The sequence below is a fragment of the Anneissia japonica genome, unplaced genomic scaffold (assembly GCF_011630105.1).
Source record: "Anneissia japonica isolate Jap-2015-1 unplaced genomic scaffold, ASM1163010v1 scaffold287600_len331809_cov165, whole genome shotgun sequence".
Classification (NCBI taxonomy): domain Eukaryota; kingdom Metazoa; phylum Echinodermata; class Crinoidea; order Comatulida; family Comatulidae; genus Anneissia; species Anneissia japonica.
In genome coordinates this window covers 5,232-16,970 of record NW_022703713.1, presented here as the reverse complement: position 1 = coordinate 16,970, position 11,739 = coordinate 5,232, and the positions used below count along the sequence as shown (strand labels likewise).

Below are 11,739 nucleotides of genomic sequence, written 5' to 3'. Positions count from 1 at the left end.
TGACATTATCTCATGACCATATATAGGCACAGCATCACTATATATGGCCATTAATACTTCTTTTTCTCAAAGAATATTTGATAATCTGGACAGAGCTTAAGGCTGTGGATGACAGATGACAGAGTAAAGCACCTCTAAGGAGTGTTAATCTAACCTAACAACTGACCAATCAGAAGCTGTTATTCAACAGCCAGGAATACCTGCATGTGTCCACAAACAACCAAGAAGTATGTTTACACTATTTAAGGTCCCACACTACAGCAACAGTATCCAAGGGGTGGAGCTTAGTGGAACGGCCCTATCCTATGCTGGTCACATGATAATAATAATAATAATAATGTTATATTTATATAGCGCATATTGCACATTGCCCCTATGCGCTTTACAGAGAAAATATAGGCCAACTGAGAAAATGTAAATAACAATAAAATAATAACGATAAAATAAAATAAAAATAATAATCATAATAACAATGAGACTAAACTACTCCTACTCCTTAAACTAATTAATGGTTGGCCGTTGACTCCGAGGAGCTCATCTCATGATCTGTGGCCTTTGGCAAAAGCAGGGTAACTAGGTTTCCTCTCTTGCCTAAAGGTGGAAGAATATTGATTTTTCCTAAATACTTTGAAACAAGTGTAGAATTCTCGTTACAGTTCAAACTCAAATCCCTCCCCCTAGGAATTAGTTGAGGAAAAACTGATGCACCCTGGGATTTAATTGTTAGGAACATGTGATCTCAGAGTAATGCATAATACGCAATGCTGAATGTACTGTATTGGTCAATTACAAGTGTAAAAATGATATATCTATCATTATATGTACGATAACCATGTCCATAAATATGTACTGTCTGATAAGAAATTAAAAAATTTACACTTATATTTGATAGCACATTAAAGTGTATTAAAATGTTTTACAAACAGTGCATCATCACTTGTATAGCTAATTATGGTATGGTGTACTCATGGTGTACTCTTGTGCAAACATGCAGTCGATATTCAAATTATCTGAGGCAGAATTAGCAATGGTAGTCACTTCTAGATCTTGATGTTAACAGTGATAAGTGTGTGAGAATGTGGTGTTATGCAGACCTGGTTATACATGGATTTATACATGTGATTCTCAAAGTATTGAATAATGATGATGAATGTATTCGTCAATTCCAAGTTTTAAATTGATATTCTACTAATACATATGTAGGATATCTGCACACCTTTGTCTCTAAATGCACTGTCTGATGAGAAATTACAAACAAATATCCTCAGAAATATATTTCAGGGTGTAGAATAGCTTGTTTTGAAGAATCAACATTAGCATACTAAAGTGTTATTACAGGCTAAATGGTATTAAAGGTTAATACAGTAGCATTGCGTTGTAATGCTTCTACAGACTATAATAATTATATACTAGTTACCATGGTTATCTGTCTATTGTTATAATATATAAAACTCACTGATAAAACATATCTTGATTGGCTTTTTGCTTCAACTTTGTGTCCAATTACATTGCTTGTATTCTCGTAGATAGATGCCATAATTAATTCACTAGCTTCTTCCACCACCCGTCTGGAGTTTCTCTGAAAATAACAAAACAACGCTGTTCAGGTGGAGGTCACACGTAAATGGGTTAGAAAACATTTGTAGCTTTGGTGATCAATAAACCTAAATTCCAATTTCAGAGTCCTGGGTTCAAATCATACAAATGCTTGGATTTGTGAATCTATGAGGCAGGTCATGCTAAAATGGACAAAGTTGACAGATATTACATGTATAATTATTCAAATTCAAATAATAAAAATAAAATACAGTAATAACAGATTAAAATTTAAAAAAACCACTATACAGTTCCAAATCGAATTAATTGTGTTCCAAGTCTTGCTCTAGAAATGATCAACAAACCAGTTATTTCACATTCTTTTTGTTTAGTAAATTGCATTAAAAAACGTATGCATGAATATAGAAGATACAAGATACAAGATTATTTTATTGTCACTGGTACATAAAATACAAGTAAAATTTGTCTCCCCGATGCAAAAATAAAATTAGTATAAAAGTTAGACATATAATAAAAAATTAATCAAGGACATAAATAAAACAGAAAATACAAAATGATACAATTATTTACAAGGGTAGATACTGAAGTTTATCTATTAAAGTCATCATTGTACATATGGATTGAGTTGTGAATAAAAGATCTTCTTAATTTATTAGTATTGCACATGATTGGACGCAAGCGACTGGATCTATTAAAGGTGTGCAAGAACATAGGATGTGACATGTCTTTAATTATGTTATCAAGCTTCTTCAGCACAGTTCTTGTATACAGTATATGTCATCAAAATTATCGACATCAGAGCTGATAATTTTACGAGTAGATTTCATGGTTCTGAGTATTTTATGTTTATTGACCTGAGATAAGTTGCTGTACCATAAAATACAGTTGCTAGCAAGTATACTTAATATAACACTTTTAAAAAATAATAGTAATACCTCAGTGCTGACATTGAAGGTCTTGAGTCGTAAAAAGTAAAGACGTTGATTAGCTTTTTTTTGTAGTGTGTTAGAGTTCCAGTTAAGTTTCGAGTCAACAATAATTCCTAAGTATTTATGTATATTGTTTCCAGTTACACTAATAGCATTTAAAGGCGTTTTGTTTTGACGAAAATCAAATATGATTTCTTTAGCTTTAGAAGCATTTAGTTGGAGATAATTATTCTTACACCACGTTTCAAATCGATTAACACAATTTCTATAGGCAAGTTCGTCTCCCTGAAGTATTAGGCCTGATATGGAGGTATCATCTGCATATTTGAGGCATGTCGTGGCAAAATGGCTAAGTTGTAGCAAAAATTGAAATTCAAGTTATTGGTATTTTCAGATACCTCAGTATGTGATCTTTAAAATGAGGGGTCATTTATTCAAATTGGACATTTCAAGCCTAAGTTATTGGAAAGTGAATGTACAGTACTCATAGAGTAAAGAAACATGATTTTGAGTAATTGCCTTTTGAAGTTATTTGTGCATACATTGTTTAATAGAATGAACTATCAAAATAACGTTAAATAAACAATTTGTTGACCACTTCCAGAACTAATACTTTGGGAGATGATTAATAAGACATTAAACTGTTGATCTATAGTGAAAAACAAATTTGGATTTTTAGGCAATTTTTTGAGCTCCCATATTTTATAGCTCATTTACTCAATAATGAACTGTGCGACAAACTTAACCATTTTGCCACGACATGCCTCATTTAATCATGATACAGTAGTTATCTTCAATTTGAAATTCGTTATAGCGAGAACAAGATAGGGGATAGTACGGTGCGCCTGTATTAGTGTGTAAAATACCTGACTTAAGATTACCATCCTAACTACTTGAGGCCTACTACAGAGAAAGTCGGTTTACATAGCACAAGGTGTGGGTTGACCTGCACGTTGAAGTTTATTAAGGAGAATATGAGGCTGTAGGGTGTTAAAGGCAGAAGAGAAGTCAAAGAAGATAGAGCGAACATAGGATCGAGGTTTCTCAAGGTGAGTATAGGTATTATGGAGTAGAGATGAAAGCATCATTTACACTACGTTTCTTTGTGTAGGCAAACTGAAGTGGATCAAGAAGAGATCCACACTTAACAAGCAAGTGATGTTTTACAATAGATTCTAAACATTTCATAGGAAGAGCAGTGAGAGCAATATGTCGGAAATCATTTAAAGACGAAGCAGTAGATTTCTTGGAATGGGAGTAATAGAAGAGAATTTCCAGAGAGAGGGAACAGAATGAAGATCCAATGACCATTGAAGTAACTTGCAAAAAACATAGGAAAAGTTTGTTAGCGCAATGTCTTAACAAAGAGGAGGACACTCCAACTGGACCAGCAGACTTGCCTAATTTAATCTTTTTGAAAAGTAACCTAACATCATGTTCATTAACAATAATGCAATCATTATCACTTTTTTTCACTCTTCTTGACCTCCGTATATAGAAGCCAATTGCTAATAATCATCTTTATCTTGAGTCTGCTGCTGTACCCGCTACTAAAACTTAAAATGTTCAATATAAATGGATGCATGGAAATTCAATTCAAAAATTACTGTACATAAGCAAGTATCTAAAATCAAACTGAACTTGACTATCAGTTTTAGCCTCAAATTTGTTATAGCCATTCTGCCACAAAATACCTTTGTCAACTCCACTATCCTGCTCTCAGGGTAAAGCACCGACAGGCATGGAAATCCATATGACTTGTTTGAGCAGATATGATCAGGATACACAATCAGTCTGATCAAACCAATTTCTGATAAAATTGAAGTCTAGTTTTACCTCACTTTCGATGATCACCATCGCCAGACGCAGCTGACACAAGCTGCATCACTCAAGGGTCATTTTGCATCAAGTCAAAAAAACGATGGCACAATGCAAAAAACTGGACTACTTCTGCAGCTAATAAACCACGATACTGACGATAACTGGAGTAAAATATAAAACAAAAATTGCCAATAACATTATTGTATACTAGTAGTCTGGCATTTTACACACAAGAAAACATATATAATTGTGTTGCCAGAAAATCTGGATAAATCTTCAAGATAAAACTAAACTGAATTTTTAGGGAGAGAAACCATAGAAGACTTATTCAGCCTCTCGAACCAGCACCGATATTATGGCTGTAGGTTGCAGCACCCTGTCTTGAACGGTTAATCAACCTCTTAGCCATCGACTCGCCACAAGTCGAATGGCCAAGCGCCACACATGAAATAACAATAGTGCTATTTCTCTTCAATTACTGATTTTAATAACAAGTACCAGTACATATTACTTGACATAGCTTGCTGACATCACACCCTAAACACTCAAACACCCCAATACAAAAACCCCCCTTCCCCTAGCACCAACGGTGGTGCCGGAAGTTTGCCGACAAGGGTCCGACATGTCCAGTGGAGGGGTCCGAGACAGAGACTGACAAAGCCTCGGGCACTGGCCCGGAATAAAAACTCCCTTGTAAGGTTCACAGGGAGTGTTTTTATGATTTAGTGGTCCATAGGCCTATTAAGATTTTTACATGTCAATATTTAAGGGATTGGCAGTCAAAATAACGTTACTTGGATAGGCAAATTATTCATGAGGTGTTTCTACCCTTTACCATGGAGGTATTTGTTTAGACTAATTCCTCAATGCCTTTGCCAATTTTCCTGATTTATAACCATCATTTGGGACATAGGCCTATCTCTGGTAATTGCTCTTTAATTTTAATATACAGTAATCATAGCTTCTGTAATTTATTGGCCATGCAAGGTCAGTTATACTATGACTTTTAAATGTTTAAAAGGGTATGCGCCCATTTATCATCTAAATTTAAATTTAATATCGAATCCCATTCAAAATGTACACATAGTCAATCTCATAATAACCTTTTTGTACCACAATGGAATAACTGTCAAGGCAAAAGAACTTTTTTGTATCGTTCAACAAAGTTGTGGAATGAACTTCCACACGAAACAACAACAAATTTCATGAACATGTCTATTATATTTTTTAAAAACTCTTTTAATTCTTAATCACTTTTATTATGATATCTATTTATATATATGTATGTTTTTTAATTACTTTTCTTTTAACTTTTGTATTTTATGAAACTGTACCCCTCAGGCATTTTTCTCCCATTCAAAAGCTACACCCTAAACTATTAACCTATATATTTTCCTATTTCTTAAACCTACCTACTATGCTATATTCTACCATAAAACTGTCTTATTTCTTACTACTATTACATACTATCTACTTTGTACACATAAATATTCTAATATTTTAATATTAATAAATAATTTATCAAGCAATTTAGATAATTAATTATTAAATAAGTGATTAAAAACAAATTTATTTTTATGCATTTAAATTAACGTACACCTATTTTTTCATACGCTACAATAAGTAGATGTTGATGCGTACATGCAGAACAATGCGTATAAATACAGAACAAAATTACACGCGTTATCTACACGCGCAAATTTTTCAAACAAACGGAAAAGAACGTTCATCATCATCATTCAGAACAAACAACAGAAACACATACAACGATGCACTCATGATCGTGTTCATCCGATCATACTGTACTCATTTACACGTACTTCCAGGTAAGACATTTGTTTTAGTTTGTTTTCTAAACGTTAATTATTCTTTATTTCATATAAAGAGATTTTGGAAATCAGCTTGGTTTGCAGGTTATTTTGTCACAGGAAGATTTTTATATTCTATTATAGTATACGGTACTTACATTTGTTTTATGACATGCTTTGGTGAACTGTCAGGCCTGACATGCATACTTTCTATTATGTCAGTTTGGTGTAGTAAAGACACAGGTAGTCAGGGCTACAAATTAACTTTTTCACTTGGTACTAGTAGCACTGCTAATTTTGTAGGACATCTCACCAAAAATTTTGGTAGCACCAACATTTTTTTTCAGTAGCACCAAATAAAATTCTGGCCGCCATTTTGAGTTGAGTCTTCTCACTCGCCTTAGCTTACCGACGTCACGACCTAAACACTCAAACGCCCCCAATACAAAAACACCCCTTCCCCTAGCACCAGCGGTGGCGCCGGAGATTTGCCGATAAGTGGTCCGACATGTCCGGCGGAGGGATCCCGAGACAAGAGGCTGACAAAGCCTCGGGCACAGGCCCGGAATAAAAACTCCCTTGTAAGGTTCACAGGGAGTGTTTTTATGATTTAGTTTGGTCCAGAGGCCTTCTAAGATTTTTACACGTCAATATTTTAAGGGATTGGCAGTCAAAATAACGTTACTTGGATAGGATACAAAAAAAACAATACAAGATAGTTCCCAGAAATGAAAGAACACATGCATTATTTTTTTTTGTCAGATATTATTATTTATTTTTTTTTTTTTCCTTTTCTTAAAAATATATACAGTCCATGTAACTCACTATATTTGCATCATCATTTTTTTTTATATAACATCTTCAAAGATACTTTCAGAAGACTGTCAGTATAACACAGCTTGGGAAAGAATACAATTTTACAATAAAATGTGGCAAGACAAACCAAACCAGTCACTCATCAGAAAAATCAATTTTTAGTTATTAATACAGGGATATAAAAGAGTAAAATGAAAGCTATAAAAATAGTAAAAGAACCATTTAAATTCGACAATTTTGTGTTACGATGTTACAAGAGTTTAAAAATCTGTTTAAAAAACTATATTTGAGAAATCATGCCTTCGAAGTTTATGATTTCAGGCATTTCTCAGGCAGAAACTTCATAAAATCATTAAAAGTTTTGTTTTAACATTGAAAATGGGGAAAATAGCAGCATAGCATGATATACAGATAAGGATAGTGCAATTAAAAATAGATTTCAAAAATGTTGACATTCCAGCATGTTTCGGCCATTACAGTATCTCTGAAACAAGATTTGTGACCAATGACTGGTTTGGCTTGTCTTTGCCACAAATGACAATAATTACTCAATACTGATTGATTATAATTGACATAAAATGATAAGTTATAAAATTTCCAAAAACTGATTGTTGAGTTAAATAGTGGTATATGCTTATCTTACCTTTCTAGCATTTTTATCAACTTTCACTGCACTCAACAATACAGAACAAATCTGACATCTTATGTCTCTTGGCAACAGGAACAGGTGAATGGTTATAAGTTACTGTGGAAACATTTGTTTATTGTTTATTGATATTTTCCATATACAATACAAGATTCAATAGTAATAAATATTGTAATTTTAAAATTACACAATTTATACATAGTATTAAGTATAATGAAGTAAATATAATACCACTATATATTAATTACAATAAAGTAAATAAAATACCAATATATATTAATTACAATAAAGTAAATATAATACCACTATATATTAATTACAATAAAGTAAATATAATACCACTATATATTAATAACATTAATTTGCAAGTAAGGAAATTAATTTTGATATTATAATTGTCAAAATAGTCAATAATCAACATTTAGGTGTATCATGATGATCATTAGCATCTTGATACATCTTATTATTAGTAATTAATATTGTAATTTTAAAATTACACAATTTATATATTAAGTATTATGAAGTAAATATAATACCACTATATATTAATTACAATAAAGTAAATATAATACCACTATATATTAATAACATTAATTTGCAAATAAGGAAATTACTTTTGGTATTATAATTGTCATAATATTCAATAATCAACATTTAGGTGTATCATGATGATCATTAGCATCTTGTCTCCAAGAGAGCATAAGGGGGTAAGTTAGCTGAGGCGGCTGAACTGGTGGTAGCTACTGTGATGCACAAATCTTTCAAGACCCTCAGTCCCTCGCTCAATTCCATCTGTGCTCTCCTTTTGTTTTACCTGGAGGACTGAAATCAAGTTAAAATAGCGCAGGTTTTTGTAAAAGACATTTAAGATATTGGTCTTAAACACCAAATACAGTACACTCTTCAGAGAGGAGTAGTCAACTCACTACAAAAATGACACCAGCTTGGAAAACAAGTCTCAGATTTTATCCATTCCAACAAGTTATCACTTATTAATAATACATTACCTGGAAGATAGTAACATAAAAGTAAAGGTAGGAGAATAAGCCATAACTTGCAGCGTCATTGTGCTGAATTGTCATTGTGCTGAATTGTATATGGGTGTGGTTTGGGCGTGGTTTGTGATACTGGAGTACTGTGTAAATAAAAGAAAAACAAGTTAAATTGCACAAAGTGCCATGAGCAACACTCTTGTGGTGGATATACTGACTATATTAAAATTGCCATTTATTATTTTCTTAAAAACTGGAAGTGTGGGGTGGGACATCCCAAAATTTGGATTGTTTGATTTGGAATGACCCTTCCACTTTTCACAGGGCTTTGTTATTATGTCACTGCACCCTCTCTAGGAAAAATAACCCTGCAAGTTCATTATACTTCCACTTTGATGTATGTGTCTCCCTCAAATTAAAGATCTCCCCAATTAGAAGACCACTTTTTTGTGGTCTCAAATTAACAAATGTCTTTCATCTTTATTTTTCTAATTAGAGACTGAAGATCATGGAAACTGTGGTCCCAAAAGTGTTCTTTATTTAGAGGGAGACCTGTAGTTCAAATCCACTCACAAAAACTATCATTTTCTATCATTTTGCTTGTAGCACTGGGAGGCCACCAATGCAACAGCGCTTTGTAACTGTGCAATTATAATTAGCATATTACTAAATAAAATAAAAGCAATCATTTGAGCGTACCTTTATAGTTTGACAAGCTTTGCCTCTTTGACTGCTTCTGTCGACAATGAGAATTCCAGTGACACTACTAAGAGTAGTAGCAGGACATAAACGTTCACAATCACTCAGCCTGCACTCAAGAAAGTTGCATGGCAGATTATCCTGATTTGACCTTCAGAAACAGAGAAAGAATGATCACTCTATAACAGTAGCACTAGCAGGGCAGGGAAGGGAGATAATCCCCAGCTTGAAAGAAACTACAGTACCTCCCCCACCCCACCTTGATTTCCTACAACTAAGTCTTATCGAGGTTTGTGGATTGAAGTGCTTTTTCATTTGGAACCTCAGTGCTCTAAACCATGGCAGAGTCTAAAGACTCTATACAGTAGAACCCCTCAATTACGTACGGCACAGGCCCAGAACCATTCGTAATTGCGGGTATTCGTAAAATTGGGGTTGACCCAAATTCCTATACAGGTATGTTTGCACTGGTACTACTTACACTGGCATAAACTAGGCCTCACAAGCCTACACAACTAAGTCTGAGGGGTCCTAGGCCAACAGTAAGCAGTTTCTATTAGCATTCTGATCCCACTCCACACTAATTTTGTTTTGAATTTGTTTGTATGTTGTTATCTTCTTAAATACCTAGATTGTGGATTTCACTAGAACACAACTTCCATAGATACTTGTTATATATTGATCATTTATAAAACAATCAAGCACTATGTTGACTTTTAAAGCTGCAAATGATGATTAAAAGAGAAGTAAAACTTGTCGCATGCACATGTGTGAAGCCAATAAACACTGAATTTGAAGAGGCCAGTTAGAGGGCCTCCTTCACTTAAGAATTACATACTGTATAGTATGATATGTTGTTTTGTATGCGTGCTAATAACAGTTGCAATTCGAGCGAATTTTTTTTTTTTTTTTTCATTTGCTTTTCACTTTACTTTTTATGACGTCAACACCTTGATTTAGGAATTTGTTAAATCGGGGTTCGTAATTGAGGGTTTCTACTGTATTTGGTTGTGAGAAACTTCCTGACATTTTCTACCATGATTGAACCTAGAACCTCACGGTTATGTAAAGCAAGCACTTTAACCACAAAAGTACAGCTTAAATCCATTCATTATATTGTTAATATTATTCACAAATTCATCTAGGAACACACCATTCCATAAAACTGACCCACAATTTAATGTAGTTACCCAGCATTCACTGTAGTACTCCACCAGGAAGAGGTCTCGCTGTAGGTTGAATGCCAAGTATTTGATCCTGTGTATATCAGTGTCCACATTCAAGTATTCAACCCGCGCAAACCGAACCTATTAAATGTCTGATGGAATAAAAAGATAAAACATATCAACTGGTTTGGTAACAATAGTAATAAAACATCAATCAATTTATTTGGAAAATGTTATTGTTTTTAGGAGCGGCCATCGACTTGATGGTGCACCATTCTATAATTCAATGTACATATGACAAGTTTGGCTATGAACCAAATGGAATATTATTCTGATAAGGTTGCCCATAATGTTAAAAGAGCCAAAAAAGAGATCCCAACAGGGGTGTCCCAAAGATGAGGGTTCTACAGAATATGAGGACTTTAAATAGAATTAAATCATTGGTATTGATGTTGTAATGCTCTTTCTTATCCGAGCCTCGATCGCAGTGGGCAAGGCAACGGTGGTATTCCGTTGACTTTCAATAAGTTGCTAAACAGATGAAATAAAAGAACAAGTATGGTATCACAAACATCAAATTCTCTATGAGAGCCAACAGACTATTTTATTAATGATTATACTCACGGATGAAGTAACCAGTACACTACAATTCTTTATTTCCGAGAAGCAGGTCCATTAATTTCTAGAATGTCCTCATTCCTAAAGATAGAGATATCAAGTGCAGTACTGTAACTCTTACCCAGCTAACTGGTTGCCCATACATGTAATAGCACACATATCTCTCACCTCTTCTCGTGGAAGGACCACAAGCAGAGGGAGAGAAGGCCGCCTTGGGAGCAGCATTAGCACTGGCAGCCAAGGGAGAAGGCCAGGATTTATTTCCAGACTAACACTTATATAGGGACACCATCAGCCAGTCAGACTGATGGACCAGGAATTCCTAAGTACCAGCAATCACTATTAGTAGTTCAGGGCTGTCCCATCATTTTAGCATGTACTGTATTGCCAAAAAAGCTGATACAACAGAGGGGGTAATAATAAATAAAATAATAATAATAATAATATGCTGTTTTTTATAGTGCTCTATGCACCTAAGTCTCAGAGCGATTCTCCACATTATTGGATTATTAGTATAATAAATGTAGTTAATTAAATCTAATTGCAATCCTCATTCTTGACCACCACGACGCCCACCACCACCCACGAAAAAAATCTCTGGTCCAAACTTCAGTCAATCACAATACTCCAGTGATCATTTACGGATGTATAGGCTTTGGCGGCGCCATCGGGGGAGGGAGGTTAAGC

At 34.2% G+C, this 11,739-nt stretch overlaps 1 long non-coding RNA gene across 2 annotated transcripts in view; it reads right to left on the bottom strand.

Moving 5' to 3' along the window:
- Positions 1-9,388: 9,388 nt before the first annotated feature.
- LOC117104497 overlaps positions 9,389-11,739 on the bottom strand; it is a 6,423-nt gene continuing 4,072 nt past the window's right edge. The window contains exons 1-3 of one of the 2 annotated variants that reach the window (XR_004444761.1): positions 11,059-11,134; positions 10,422-10,586; positions 9,389-9,419 (exon numbers count right to left, since the gene is read on the bottom strand). This is a non-coding gene — a long non-coding RNA (uncharacterized LOC117104497). Of the gene's footprint in view, positions 9,420-10,421; positions 10,587-11,058; positions 11,135-11,739 lie in introns of those variants that run through there. The other variant, XR_004444762.1, reaches the window with a different exon arrangement.